The sequence below is a fragment of the Suricata suricatta genome, chromosome 9 (assembly GCF_006229205.1).
Source record: "Suricata suricatta isolate VVHF042 chromosome 9, meerkat_22Aug2017_6uvM2_HiC, whole genome shotgun sequence".
NCBI classification, from domain to species: Eukaryota; Metazoa; Chordata; class Mammalia; order Carnivora; family Herpestidae; genus Suricata; species Suricata suricatta.
Genome location: NC_043708.1, coordinates 56,305,654 through 56,315,897, shown reverse-complemented (window position 1 = coordinate 56,315,897; position 10,244 = coordinate 56,305,654). Strand labels below are relative to the sequence as shown.

Below are 10,244 nucleotides of genomic sequence, written 5' to 3'. Positions count from 1 at the left end.
TCTTCTATTAAGGCAAGGGTGGGGGGGTTGTTTTTTGGATTGTCAATAATGTTTAAGAGTCTAAAGTCATCCTAAGAACCATTTTAGGACGATGGGGCTTATGTAATTCCATCAAGGAGCCTATTAAAGAAAGGCATTGAGACTTAGCATAAAGACATTTACACACAATAACCAGATTGTAACTCCACATCCTTACTTTTTATTATGACAGGCAACGTATCACCTGTGTGATATTTTGTGCACAATTAACTTTCTTTTCCTCACTTTTTCCTTTCACTCTCTCTACTCTAAGATCATATTTGCTCACTAAATCACATCTATTTTATTTTGTACGTTCTCACTTTCCAGTATTATGTTTTAAAAAGTCCCACTTGGGGCACCTGGGTGGCTCAGTCAGTTAAGCATCCGGCTTTGGCTCAGGCCACGATCTCACAGTTCTCATGGTTCGTGGGTTCGAGTCCCACTTTGGGCTCTGTGCTGACACCTAGCTCAGAGCCTGTTTCAGATTCTGTGTCTCCCTCTCTGTCTGACCCTCTCCTGACCACGCTGTCTCTCTCTGTCTCTCAAAAAATAAAAACATTAAAAAAAATAAAAAGTCCCACTTGTTTCTTAACTGGTCCAATTACGTGGCCATGCACAACACCTCCCTGACTTCCCTCACCTTTCCACGATAAGAAATGCGCCATTTCAAAATCACCAATTCTAGTAGAAAACTTGCTAGGCTGGGCCCCATATCCAACAATGGAATATCTGAAATAATTTCTTTTACAAACTGGCTTTTTGTAAAGTATCATTAATTGATCAGCACTCTCTCTCCTAAAATTATATTAAAGCCAAATAAAAATTATTCAGATACTATATTAGGGATGGAGATTTAATATAGTAGTCATAATATTTTTTTAAGTGGTACAAAATACAAAAGACCATTCTAAAAAAAAGTATCATTTCCCAGCACAACTTATTGTGAGTGGGTGTTACTTTGGTTAAATAACTTCTCATGGTATAACTAAAAGCAAAGAAGGAAAACACTTATGTCTCTTTAACCTAACATGTCAAATACATGCCCACAGTATTTTTAAAAGTTTTACCTATTCAATAAATAATTCAAAGTTTTCAATATTCCAATTGTAGAGCACTTTTATAGATTCTAAGTGAAAAATATCCTCAACTGCAAGTAAAATTTGAGTTTCTTCCAATCAGATGTATTTAACAATTAAGTGTGCCTCTCTACTTTTCAGTTGTAAAATCCTCAACAATGTGTTTTCATTTGCTTTCCCTGACTAGCTGTATGATCTTGGACAAAAGCTTAACCTCTGTGATCCTCAATTTCTCATCAGAAAGATAAGGGGTTTAGGCTAGAAACTACAAGGCCCCTTCTAACTCTAAAATTCTAGGAGTTAAATAAAAATGATCAGACTTCCAAAACTATGTTAATTACACTACTGGAAAGGAGAGAGGAGGGAGACTTAACATTTATATTTAAATCTACATTTAAGTGCAAAACTTTTTTTTTAACCAAGTTAATTTTTCTAGTTATGCACGGCTCTTTGCAAGGTGGAGGTCGAGTAAATTCACGAATTCAACATACCTCAGAGGTTACAGGTAGACTGACCAGGCTTTTCCCTTCACACCAAAACGGGAAGGGAAAACACTACTACAGCAGAAAAGACTGATCGGATCTGAAAACTGAACTCCACTAGTAATTGAGGCCTAAGGCGTTAGCTTTACCAGGCAATTAATTCTCCTTATCCCCTTTGACTCCCAAGGCCGAACTACTGGTGACGAAGTCACCTGGGTTCAAAGTCTAGGGCACTTCAGACCCAGCAAGGTAAGAACCGAGAAGCCCAAACGTCCAGAACTGATGACAGGCTGGGGTAAGGAAGGCAGATCGCCCGGGAAACGGGGATGGGTGCTGGGCGAGATGCTGAACTGCCTTTTTTCACCCGACTCCCATCTTCCGCACCTTATCCAAGGGAGCCTGGTGAGGGGACCAGGCTCCCAGGCCCCAGAAAAGCGAAGCAAAGCGGTCGGTGAGAGGGCGAAGGGGTCAGGACTCGAGGCTGCCCCCCGAGCACGGTCGCTACCGCATGCACGTCCGGCCTGCTCGGGAGTACCAAGAGGGCAGAGCGGGCACCACCCTGGAGACCCCTGCCCACCCGCTCGCCGGCCCAATGCCGCACAGCTGCCCCTCCCCCGCTCTCCGCTGAGCGCTCGCGGCCCCTCCAGGGAGCCGGGAGGAGGCGGCCCAGAAGTCACTCCCTACCACGGTGCCCCCAGACAAGATCCGCGCCGGTTGCAGCCTCCGCCCTGCAGAATCTGTCCTTTCCGCCGAGCTGGAGCAGCCGTGGCACAGCGATCAAGGCCGGCGCCGCCCCGCCCCTGTCCTCCGCGCAGAACGCGACTGGGCCAACATGGCTGGTGCCGCCTCTGCCACGTCAAGGGCTGGCGGGGCGGGGCGACCACGCCGGGGAACTTAAGGGGAGAGTGCGGGACCTGGCGGAACCGAGCGGGTATAGGTCTCAAGCTGGAGAGAAGGGAGGGGGAAGGGGCGGGCACAGAGCAGGGGCGGGGCTACCAGAGGAGGGAACTAATGGGGAGAGTGCGGAACCCGGGCGAGCCGAGTGAGGGGTGGGGAAGGAGAGACTGGAGGGAAGGGGCTGCTACGGGGCCTGAGGGGCGGGGGCAAACCGACCGGGCTGGAAAACGCCGAGGGACTGGAGCGCCGGAACCCTTTCGGAGGAGCCAAGGCCGATCCCACTCCCTGAGGGCCGCAGGCTAGAGTGGCACCTTCTGTCGCCATTCAGACAAAGTCCAGTAGGACATCCTCACCTGTAGGGCCCTGGTTGATTCCTAAACCACAAACCACATCTCCCCGAAAAAATACAAAGTGAGAAGTTCGTATTTTCACTTAGTGCAACAAGTATTTACCGAACATCTACAATATGCCAGGTAGAGTCGCAATGCTAGTGATATGATGTAGTCAAAACGGGCCGAACTCTGCGACCTGTACATTGGGTTTTTGTATTCCTAGACAGTCTACCTTTTCCCTCCTACACTGCATCTGCCACCTCTCCTCCCCACTGCTGTAGTCTCTGGCTGATTCATCTAAATGCGTTTTCTGCTTCTCTTTCCAAGGGAAGAGCTGAGCAAAATGGCAGAGACAGAAACAGGTTGGAAAGACACTAGAGCCTAGAGGTCTCAAGCACCCGATCCCTAAGTAAGGAGTTCATGGAATTAATTCCAGATATGACTACACCTAAAATCTTGCCAAGCTTAGCCCTATAAGCATTGTAAGGAGTTGGGAAAAAAGATCAAATCCTTGTTCTTCATTTTAGTTGAGAAGTAAGATGTGCACCAAACATGTATTTTCTTCCTATAATGTGTATGCTAAGGTTGTTTTGTAAGGTAGAAGAAGATGAGTTTGTCTGTCAAATTTGAATAAAATTCTGATGAGGAAATGGAAATGGAAATCAAACAAAATTCAGTATAGGCCTGCAAATAAGTTGAGCTCAGGATGCTACCTCAATGAGGATTCTTGACTGAAAGCACAGCAAGTAAACAGCTGTGGACCATGGTATAAAAATGGGATCAGGACATTCACAAAAAGAAACAAGATCCAAGAACCAATAGACATAGAAGAGAGGATCCATGGGGATCCTGGAATTCACTGAAGAATAAACCAAGGTATAGTACCGTCAGTAATTTCATTCAGTTTATTGTCCCAAGAAATGTGTCTTTGCTACCATGCAGCTCAATGAAGACTAAAAAGCCATAATTCCCTGTTCCTAGTTGGACAAAAGCTTTTGTTTCCTATTACAATGAAACAGATGTTAGGATGGGCAATAAATTCATTTAGATCTGTCTTTATGTACTTTAATATGAACAGGTTTGCATTTAACGGTCAGATATATCATCAAGATCTAGTGGATCCAACTGTAGTTTTCTAGATTTTTTTTGGAGTTCTATATGTAAGAATCCATATTTAATGACTTTTAATCTTTCTTAGAGATGTTCCAAAGAACAGAGAAAATCATTTTTTAAATATATTTATTTGGAAAGAGCACAGGGGAAGGGGCAGACAGAGTGGGAGAGAGAGTATCAATCCCAAGTAGGTTCCATGTTGTTAGCACAGAGCCCAACATGGGTCTCAAATCCACAAACCATAAGATCATGACATAAGCTGAAATCAAGGGTCAGACTCTTAACCAACTGAGCCACCCAGCTGCCCCCATTTTTAGAAATAGAATAAAACTTATTCTATTTGCAATTGCCCTATAGGTATCTTGGACTTAGGTAAATCTAGGATACCTCATGGGCTCTTAGTAATCTTTTTTTTCCTATATCTTGAAACATTCCACTAATTCATCATGGAATTATTTGCTCATCAATTATTACAACTCTTCTCTAAAAAAGACTAAAATGATAAGAACACAGAAGAATGATAGAATTACCCAAGATGATACAATAGTGGAGTGTTATCACTATTGCATTTTTTTTTTTGCAATGCCCAAAGTACTGCAGCATTTTTCAAGATATTTCTACTATGCTTTTAGTTTTCAATAAAGATAGTTGAGAATTCAGAATTTGGAAGATGAATGCAAAGAGACAGAGAACAGCAATCTAGATCCTGATAATGACAGTGAAATCTTAGACTGTGAATCTTTAGACTACCATCTCCTAGATGAATTTCTCAAACTCAAGGATCATCGTGTTAAGATTATTTCTCAGGTCAAAAATATGTTATTTTCATTCAGTTATTCATTCAAAAGGAATAACCGGACTACAAAATATTTTGTAACAAAAACCTGGACCATCTCATTTTGCTAAGAGCATATATTACAGTATTCTTTCATCTTTTATGATGTTTATGTGGAGAAATTTACTTGATATGATTCTTGAGTAGACAAATGCTAATAGCAGCTGTGTATATACTAAGATGATATATAAGGAAATAGATGACCTAAAAATTAAAAATTCTTTGGGTTGATTACTTATAAAACTAAAAATACAAAAGTCTTACAATTGGGGAGCAAAGACAGCTGTCCTCCCTTCAACAAAATTACAAGCCTTTAGAGGCATCCAAAAATTCTTCAAGTCCTGTGTTTTGATGATGCAAATGCATGAAGAACCAGAAGTAACAATTAGCTAGGATATAGTAGTGATGATCTGAAATCTGCAATTATTGTTTACAAGATAGGTATGTTCCAGGTTCATGTATCACAGGTAATAAGTAGGTAGTTGCATTCAGAGGACATTGCCCATTTGGCATATGTCTTCAAAACCAGGAAAATAGGGAATAAAAATTGGTATTTCCTATGCTTAGATGCTTACTTAAATTTTCAATAAAGTTGTTTTCCATTATCCCTTTACTCTTTTTATGACAGCTTTACTGAATATCTCTTTACTCTAATTTGTATAAATTCATGGAATGATATAAAGATATAAAAATTAAAAAGAGTCCATTAGACCCAGATTGTAAATGGTGAAGACTATTTTTCTTAGTATAATGAAAGTTAAGAGGTTTTGATTTGAGGAAGACTAGAGAGAGAGAGAGTGTGGAAAACTTCTTAAGCTCCTTAGAAATGGGAGTCAGATTAGGAACTGGAGAAAGGGGAGACTCTCCTAAAAGAACCTTCTCTGGCTTTCTAACTTTATCTACAGACATCCCTGGACCAAGGCATTCGAGATTAATCTGTGAATCTGAAGGATATTTGTTAAAAATTTACTAACATACAACTGATTACACTTGTTTGCTTTCATTACACCACCTTGTCAGATCCTGACACAAAATGATTGTTCCTTAAATATTCATGAATGAGCATGAAAACCTAAACAATTATAAATTATTATTATCATTATCATTTTAACATTTTGAGATTCACTATGAAAATATAAAATCTGACATAAGCCCCCCCAAATTCTTTATTTCAATTATTTTAGAAAAATATTAATTCCAGTACAGTTAACATACAGTGTCATATTAGTTTCAGGTGCACAATGATACAACAATTCTATACATCAGTCAGCGCTCATCAAAATAAGTGTACTCAATCCCCATCGCCTATCTTACCCATCCCCACACCTCCACCCCTCTGTTAATCATAAATTTGTTCTGTGTATTTAAGAGTCTGTTTTTTGGTTTGTTTCTTCATTGTTCATTTGTTTTGTTTCTTAAATTAATAGGAATGAAATATGAGTGAAATCATATAAGTGAAATATGAATGAAATGAGTGAAATCATATGGTATTTTTCTTTCTCTGACTTATTTCACTTAGCATTATGTAGTCTCTAGATCCATCTATTTTGTTGCAGATGGCAATATTTTATTCTTTTTTATGGCTGTGTAATATAGATATACACTTCTTAATCCATTCATCTATCAATGGACATTTCGGGTTTTGCAAATAATGCTACAATAAAGAAAAGACTTCGTTAAAAGCCAATACTCTAAGAATCATTACTTCCTCAAACTGACATTTTTCAAAATGCTAGAGAATATTACAAAGAGAGACAGGGAGGGGTAGCTGGGCAGCTCAGTCAATTGTGACTGTTGATTTCAGCTTAGGTCATGATCTCAGGGTCTTGGGATCGAGCCCCCATGTTGGGCACGATGAGCATGGAGCCTGCTTGGGATTCTCTCTCTCTCTCCCTCTGCCCCTCCCACTTCCCCCACTCCCAAACGCTCCCACCTGTTTGCTCTTTGTCTTTCTTTAAAATAAAACAAAAAATTTAAATAAAGAGAGAGAGAGAGTGAGGTTCTATAGTCAAATAAAGTTGGGAAACACCAGTTAAGTTATGTAAAATGTGGTTTTTTTGACTTGTCAGGGATTTTTAAAATGCCAGCATTCATTGTGAATCTTTAAGAGCAAGATTTAAATACATTTCCTAAAGATATTTGACCTTGGAACTTTTTTTCAGAGACTATCTGGGATCAAGTATTCTAAACATCCTATCACTTTGTCTTCAATCATTAATTACCTTAAGTACTAGTTAATGTGTAACAACCAGTATTTTTCTTCCTACTTCTGAACCCACAGATGTTTCTAAACTGAAGATTCCAGCCAGAACTTCAGAGACAGCAAGGGATGTATATCATAAATTTCTTGGAATTTTATATGGTCACCACCAGATGGCGTTTTCACCTGTACTTTTTCTTTTGGTTTAATCCATTTCCTAGTACAAATGAAGCACTTGTGTTTTTTTCTAACACAGATTCTCTTCCATTTGTTGAGATGGTGACATGATACGGCACTGGCCAACTCTTTTTGTAGTACTCACTAGAAAAACAATATTCAGATTGTTCTAATTTTGAATTTTCAGCATGAATAGGGTATCAAGTATATATAAAAGATCTTTGTGTCTGGTGTTATAGTCTGCACACACAATTACTACAATCATTAGATATAGTAATACTAAATAAGGCTAATTAATAAGTTACACAGGAGAGTTACAGAATTCTAAATTCAGACAGACCTCAGTGATCATTTGGTTTAATCCCTGTACATGACAATGACTGTAAAGATAAGAAAGGTTAATTGCACATCCAAGGTCAAAGTGCTGAGGCACATTTAAAACCTACAACACTGTTTTCATTCACCTTGAAATGCTGACAAGACATGCCTTTAAACTTCCTAGCTCTTGTTCAAACAGCAAGTGTTTCTCTTCTACAGAGTGCCCTACCAGTATTATATTCCAACATAACTGCATTCTGCCACTCTGACCAACTCCAGAATAATTACTAAAAATTTTATTTAATCAAGCTAAACAAAGGAAATACTTTTATCTACTCTTAAACCATTTACAGTGACACAAAGAAACCAATAATGGATATATACTGACAGGTTTTCTTTTTACATATACAGGGTTTTTATTTTATTTTATTTTATTTTAATGCTTTTTTAAAAATTTTTTTAATGTTTTTTATTTATTTTTTGAGAGACAGAGAGATACAACAGGAGAAGTGGAGGGTCAGAGAGAGAGGGAGACACAGAATCCGAAACAGGCTCCAGGCTCTGAGCTAGCTGTCAGCACAGAGCCTGACGCGGGGCTTGAACCCAAGAACTGTGCGATCATGACCTGAGCCGAAGCCAGACGCTTAACTGACTGAGCCACCCAGGCGCCCCAGCTTTATTTATTTTTGAGAGAGAAAACGTGAGCAGGGGAGGGGCAGAGAGAAAGGAAGGCAGAGAATCCAAAGCGGGCTGACAGCAGAGAGCCCAATGAGGGGCTCAAACTCACAAACCATGAGATCATGACCTGAGCCGAAGTCGGACACTCAACCAACTAAGTCACTCAGGTGTCCCTATTCTATTCTATTCTATTCTATTCTATTCTATTCTATTCTATTCTATTCTATTCTATTCTATTGTTTTTAAGTAGGCTCCATGCTCAACACAGAGCTCGAACACACAGCCCTGAGATCAAGAGTCACGTGCTCTACCAACTGAGCCAGCCAGGCACCCCTTCTTTTTATCTAATATTTATCAGATTTGTAAATAACATAATTATTAAACCTCATGTAGCAATAAAGGGAACTTCTTCTTTAAAAGGAAGGAGCTGGGTTTGTATTTTTACTTAAAAAATTTTTTAATGTTTATTTTTGAGAGAGAGTGACACACAGAGTGTGAGCAGGTGAGGGGCAGAGAGAAAGACACACACACAGAATCTGAAGAAGATTCCAGGCTCTGAGCCATTAGCACAGAGCCTGATGCGGGGCTCAAACCCACGAACCATGAGATCATGACCTGAACCATAGCTTGATGCTTAGCTGACTGAGCCACCCAGGCACCCCTGTATTTTTACTTTAAAAGAGGAGTAAAGTGGGGCACCTGGGTGGCTCAGTCAGTTAAGTATCCGCCTTTGGCTCAGGTCATGATTTCATGGTTCGTGAGTTGGAGCCCCGCATTGGGCTCTGGGCTGACAGCTCGGAGCCTAGAGCCTGCTTCAGATTCTGTGTTTCCCTCTCTCTCTGTCCTCCCCCGGCTCATGCTCTGTCTCTCTGTCTCTCAAAAATAAATAAATGTCAAAAAAAAAAAAAAAAGAGATGTAAAGTTTTGGTTTTGTTTCATGTTCTATAATTAAACTAGTCCTTGCCTTGATTTTCCTGATATCAAGTCAGCTTGGTAGTCTTCTTTGTGGATCTGGACCCCAAAGGTGAAGGACAGTATTCTCAGAGAGAGAGAGATGAAGACATAGAGACAGAGAGATAAAGAGACTGTTCATGCCCACAGGGTGTGCATTAAGATGCACTCCTTGTATTTATCTTTTCATTGCCTCTCTGCTCTATGACCAGTAGGCAATTAAGTCTCTATTTAGCTACTAACTTTTATTGAGCTGTGAAGCATAGGGATTTAGAGGAATGGCTCCCAAAGTCTGACCATGCAAAACAAAATCTGAACTCCATCCACTTCCAAGTTGGGTAACTTAGGTATGTCACATAACTTTTCCTGAGTTTCCTGAGTTTCTTCATCTGAAGGTGAAGATAAATAGAGAAACTTGCCCCTTAGGATAACGATATATTGTAAGGATTAAATGAGATAATCTATATAGAACGTTTAGGTCCTGAGAAAGAAAAGCAACTTTTTTTAAAATTTTTAAAAATGTTTATATATTTTTGAGACAGACAGACCGTGAGCAGGGAATGGGCAGAGAGAGGGGGAGACGTAGAATCTGAAGCAGGCTCCAAGTTCTGAGCTGTCCGTACAGAGCCCGACGCAAGGCTAGAGGTCAAGACCGACAAGATCATGTCCTGAGCCTAAGTCAGACACTCAAGTGAATGAGTCAACCAGGTGCTCCTCAAAAAATTTTTTTATTTTTGAGAGAGAGAGAGAGCAAGTGGTGGAGAGGCGAAGAGAGAAAGAGACACAGACTCTGAGGCCGGCTCCAGGCTATCAGTGCAGAGCCCGATGCCAGGCTCAAACCCACAAGCTGAGAGATCATGACCTGAGCCAGTCTGACGCTTAACCAACTGAGCCACCCAAGTGTCCCAAAAAGCAGCTTTATCATCTGGGCCTAGGTGTTTTTAGGAGCTGTCCTGGCACTCACAGCAAGGCTATATTTTTCTCCTGTTAAATATAAAACAATTCACAGCACACCAACATCAAACAAGGTCATTTAGTGTCCCTGAAAGATCAAGACAAGAACAAGACAACTCTGTAATCATGTCTGAACTCAGACAAATCAGGAAGATTGTCCAAATCACAAAATGACCAAATACCTCTCTAACTGGCTATTCTGAGTAACTA

General features: G+C 40.3%; 1 protein-coding gene across 1 annotated transcript in view; it reads right to left on the bottom strand.

Annotated features, from left to right (window-relative positions):
• Positions 1–2,460, bottom strand: part of SEC23A (Sec23 homolog A, coat complex II component) — a 57,608-nt gene extending 55,148 nt beyond the window's left edge. The window contains exon 1 of the mRNA XM_029951973.1: positions 2,264–2,460. The gene's annotated coding sequence lies outside the window, so the exon portion shown is untranslated. The remainder of the gene's footprint in view (positions 1–2,263) is intronic.
• Between the last annotated feature and the right edge of the window lie 7,784 nt (positions 2,461–10,244).